Source organism: Lolium rigidum, chromosome 3 (genome assembly GCF_022539505.1).
Source record: "Lolium rigidum isolate FL_2022 chromosome 3, APGP_CSIRO_Lrig_0.1, whole genome shotgun sequence".
Taxonomy (NCBI): domain Eukaryota; kingdom Viridiplantae; phylum Streptophyta; class Magnoliopsida; order Poales; family Poaceae; genus Lolium; species Lolium rigidum.
In genome coordinates, this window is record NC_061510.1 from 206,343,089 (window position 1) to 206,349,088 (window position 6,000).

Consider the following 6,000-nt stretch of genomic DNA (forward strand, 5'->3'; position numbering starts at 1 on the left):
CCCAATGTTTGTCACGCTTGTCAGCTCGGCAAACACGTGCGTCTTCCGTTTAGTTCTTCCACTTCTGCGACTAGATACAAGTTTGAGTTGATACATTGTGATTTGTGGACATCACCAATTATTAGTAATTCTGGTTTTCGATATTACCTTTTTATTGTCGATGATTATTCTCACTTTTATTGATCCTTTCCACTGCGACAAAAATCTAGCGTCTCCAGTACTCTTGCTAATTTTTTTGCGTATGTACGTGATACGTCTCAAACGTATCTATAATTTCTTATGTTCCATGCTACTTTTATGATAATACTCACATGTTTTATACACACTTTACATCATTTATATGCATTTTTCGGCACTAACCTATTAACGAGATGCCAAAGCGCCAGTTCCTGTTTTGTGCTATTTTTGGTTTCAGAAATCCTACACAGGAAATATTCTCGGAATTGGACGAAACAAACGCCCAGGGTCTTATTTTTCCACGGAGCTTCCAGAAGACCGAAGAGGATACGAAGTGGGGCCACAAGGTGGCGACACACCAAGGCGGCGCAGCCAAGGAGGGGCCCGCGCCACCCTAGTGTGTGGGCCCCTCGTGAGCCCCCCGACTCCGCCCTTCCGCCTACTTAAACTCTCCGTCGCGAAAACCCTATTACCGAGAGCCACGATACGGAAGAAGTTCCAGAGATGCCGTCGCCGCCAATCCCATCTCGGGGGATTCTGGAGATCGCCTCCGGCACCCTGCCGGAGAGGGGAATCATCTCCCGGAGGACTCTTCATCACCATGATCGTCTCCGGACTGATGTGTGAGTAGTTCATCTTTGGACTATGGGTCCATAGCAGTAGCTAGATGGTTGTCTTCTCCTCTTGTGCTATCATGTTAGATATTGTGAGCTGCCTATCATGATCAAGATCGTCTATCTGTAATGCTACATGTTGTGTTTGTTGGGATCCGATGAATATGGAATACAATGTCAAGTTGATTATTGATCTATCATATATGTGTTGTTTATGTTCTTGCATGCTCTCCGTTGCTAGTAGAGGCTCTGGCCAAGTTGATACTTGTGACTCCAAGAGGGGGTATTTATGCTCGATAGTGGATTCATGTCTCCATTGAATCTGGGGGAGTGACATCAACCCCTAAGGTTGTGGATGTGCTGTTGCCACTAGGGATAAAACATCAATGTTTTGTCTAAGGATATTTGTGTTAATTACATTACGCACCATACTTAATGCAATTGTCTGTTGTTTGCAACTTAATACTCGGAAGGGGTGCGGATGCTAACTCGAAAGTGGACTTTTTAGGCATAGATGCATGCTGGATAGCGGTCTATGTACTTTGTCGTAATGCCCTGATTAAATCTCATATTAGTCTTCGTGATATGTATGTGCATTGTTATGCCCTCTTTATTTGTCAATTGCCCAATGCTCGTCCCGAGCAGGTAAACGATAAACAAAGATAATTTATGGAGTGACATGCCATCATAAACTTGATCATATTGTAAACATATGTAATGAATGCAGTGATCAAAACAATGGTAATGACATGAGTAAACAACTGAATCATAAAGCAATGACTTTTCATGAATAGCACTTTCAAGACAGGCATCAATAAGTCTTGCATAAGAGTTAACTCATAAAGCAATAATTTAAAGTAAAGACATCGAAGCAACACAATGGAAGATTAAGTTTCAGCGGTTGCTTTCAACTTGTAACATGTATATCTCATGGATAATTGTCAACATAGAGCAATATAACAAGTGCAATATGCAAGTATGTAAGAATCAATGCACAGTTCACACAAGTGTTTGCTTCTTGAGGTGGAGAGAGATAGGTGAACTGACTCAACATAAAAGTAAAAGAATGGCCCTTCGCAGAGGGAAGCATTGATTGCTATATTTGTGCTAGAGCTTTGGTTTTGAAAACATATAGAGAGCATAAAAGTAAAATTTTGAGAGGTGTTTGTTGTTGTCAACGAATGGTAGTGGGCACTCTAATTACCTCATCAACCAGACTTTCAAGAGCGGCTCCCATGAAGGACGTTATCTCTACCAGCAAGGTAGATCATCCCTCTTCTCTTTTGTTTACACATGTACTTTAGTTTAGTTTTTCTTTATTTATGGATGACACTCCTCCCAACCTTTTGCTTACACAAGCCATGGCTAACCGAATCCTCGGGTGCCTTCCAACAATCACATACCATGAAGGAGTGTCTATTTGCAAAATTAAGTTGCTTACAGATGAATCAGAGCAAAACATGTGAAGAGAATTATTAATGCAAGTTAATTAATCGGGGCTGGGAACCCCATTGCCAGCTCTTTTTGCAAAATTATTGGATAAGCGGATGAAGCCACTAGTCCATTGTGAAAGTCTGTCGAAGTAAATGACAAGATCGAAAGATAAAACACCACATACTTCCTCATGAGCTATAAAACATTGACACAAATCAGAGGTGATAAATTTTGAATTGTTTAAAGGTAGCACTCAAGCAATTTACTTTGGAATGGCGAAGAAATACCATGTAGTAGGTAGGTATGGTGGACACAAATGGCATAGTGTTGTTTGGCTCAAGGATTTGGATGCATGAGAAGTATTCCCTCTCGATACAAGGCTTAGGCTAGCAAGGTTATTTGAAACAAACACAAGGATGAACCCAGTGCAGCAAAACTCACATAAAAGACATATTGTAAACATTATAAGACTCTACACCGTCTTCCTTGTTGTTCAAACTCTTCACTAGAAATTATCTAGACCTTAGAGAGACCAATTATGCAAACCAAATTTTAGCAAGCTCTATGTATTTCTTCATTAATAGGTGCAAAGTATATGATGCAAGAGCTTAAACATGAGCACAACAATTGCCAAGTATCAAATTATCCAAGACATTTTAGAATTACTACATGTAGCATTTCCTGATTCCAACCATATAACAATTTAACGAAGCAGTTTCAACCTTCGCCATGAACATTAAAAGCTAAGAACACATGTGTTCATATGAACCAGCGGAGCGTGTCTCTCTCCCAAACAAGCATTTATTCAGAGAATGAAAATAACAAAACAAAATTAAAAGCACACAGACGCTCCAAGTAAAGTACATAAGATGTGACCGAATAAAAATATAGTTTCAAGAGAAGGAACCTGATAATTTGTCGATGAAGAAGGGGATGCCTTGGGCATCCCCAAGCTTAGATGCTTGAGTCTTCTTGAAATATGCAGGGATGAACCACGGGGGCATCCCCAAGCTTAGACTCTTCACTCTTCTTGATCTAAGTATATCATCCTCCTCTCTTGACCCTTGAAAACTTCCTCCACACCAAACTCGAAACAAACTCATTAGAGGGTTAGTGCATAATCAAAAACTCACATGTTCAGAGGTGACACAATCATTCTTAACACTTCTGGACATTTCCCAAAGCTACTGGAAGGTAATGGAACAAAGAAATCGACCCAACACAGCGAAAGAAGCAATGCGAAATAAAAGGCAGAATCTGTCAAAACAGAACAGTCCGTAAAGACGAATTTTAAAATGGCACCAGACTTGCTCAGATGAAAATGCTCAAATTGAATGAAAGTTGCGTACATATCTTAGGATCACTCACGTAAATTGGCATAATTTTCTGAGTTACCTACAGAGAATTAGGCCCAGATTCGTGACAGCAAGAAATCTGTTTCTGCGCAGTAATCCAAATCTAGTATGAACCTTACTATCAAAGACTTTACTTGGCACAACAATGCAACAAAACTAAGATAAGGAGAGGTTGCTACAGTAGTAACAACTTCCAAGACTCAAATACAAAATAAAAGTACTGTAGCAAAATAAACACATGGGTTATCTCCCAAGAAGTTCTTTCTTTATAGCCATTAAGATGGGCTCAACAGTTTTAATGATGCACTCGCAAGAAATAGTAGTTGAAGCAAAAGAGAGCATCAAGAAGCAAATTCAAAACACATTTAAGTCTAACATGCTTCATATGCATAGAAATCTTGTAAATAAACAAGTTCATGAAGAGCAAAGTAACAAGCATAGGAAGATAGAACAAGTGTAGCTTCAAAAATTTCAGCACATAGAGAGGCATTTTAGTAACATGAAAATTTCTACAACCATATTTTCCTCTCTCATAATAACTTTCAGTAGCAACATGAGCAAACTCAACAATATAACTATCACATAAAGCATTCTTATCATGAGTCTCATGCATAAAATTATTACTCTCCACATAAGCATAATCAATTTTATTAGTTGTAATGAGAGCAAATTCAACAAAGTAGCTATCATTATTATTCTCATCATCAAATATAGGAGGCATATTGTAATCATAATCAAATTTATCCTCCATAACAAGGCGGTACTAAAAGACCAATATCATTATAATCATCATAAATAGGAGGCAAAGTTTCATCAAAGTAAATTTTCTCCTCAATGCTTGGGGGACTAAAAATATCATGCTCATCAAAACCAGCTTCCCCAAGCTTAGAATTTTCCATATCATTAGCAACAATGGTATTCAAAGTATTCATGCTAATATGTTCCATGGGTTTTTTAATTTTCGGATCAAACCATCCATGTCTTAACTCGGGAAATAGAACAAGAAGCTCATTTTTGTCCATTATGCCAAACTAGTGTAAACAAGAAACAAAAAGATGCAATTGCAGGATCTAAAGGAAATAGCTTCGAGTACTTACAACGGCGAAAATATCTTAGTAGCCGAGATCCGGAGTGTGAGTACCTTTTACCTTTCCTCCCCGGCAACGGCGCCAGAAAAGTGCTTGATGTCTACGGGAGCTTCTATTCTTGTAGACAGTGTTGGGCCTCCAAGAGCAGAGGTTTGTAGAACACCAGCAGTTTTCCCTTAAGTGGATCACCCAAGGTTTATCGAACTCAGGGAGGAAGAGGTCAAAGATATCCCTCTCATGCAACCCTGCAACCACAAAGCAAGAAGTCTCTTGTGTCCCCAACACACCTAATAGGTGCACTAGTTCGGCGAAGAGATAGTGAAATACAGGTGGTATGAATGAATATGAGCAAGTAGTAACGGCGCCAGAAAATAGCTTGCTGGCGTGTAGTTGATGGTGGTAATATGGTAGCAAGTAGTAACGCAAGTAAAACAAGTAAACAAGCAGCGATAGCAGATATTTAGGAACAAGGCCTAGGGATTAGACTTTCACTAGTGGACACTCTCAACTTTGATCACATAACAGAATAGATAAATGCATACTCTACACTCTTTTGTTGGATGATGAACACATTGCGTAGGATTACACGAACCCTCAATGCCGGAGTTAACAAGCTCCACAATTCAATGTTCATATTTAAATAACCTTAGAGTGCATGAAAGATCAACACGACTAAACCAAGTACTAACACAGCATGCACACTGTCACCTTCACGCTATGTAGGAGGAATAGATCACATCAATACCATCATAGCAATAGTTAACTTCATAATCTACAAGAGATCACAATCATAGCCTACGCCAAGTACTAACACGGATGCACACACTGTCACCATTACACCGTGCAGGAGGAATAAAACTACTTTAATAACATCACTAGAGTAGCACATAGATAAATTGTGATACAAAACACATTGCAATCATAAAGAGATATAAATAAGCACTTCACTACGCCATTCATAACGAGTGAATAAGTATTCCGTGAAATATAGCCTAAGAGACCCACACGGTGCACACACTATCACCTTTACACACGTGGGACAAGGAGTCTCCGGAGATCACATAAGTAAAACCCACTTGACTAGCATAATGACATCTAGATTACAAGCATCATCATATGAATCTCAATCATGTAAGGCAGCTCATGAGATTATTGTATTGAAGTACATAGGAGAGAGATTAACCACATAGCTACCGGTACAGCCCCGAGCCTCGATGGAGAACTACTCCCTCCTCATGGGAGACAGCAGCGTTGATGAAGATGGCGGTGGTGTTGATGGAGAAGCCTTCCGGGGCACTTCCCCGTCCGGCGGCGTGCCGGAACAGAGACTCC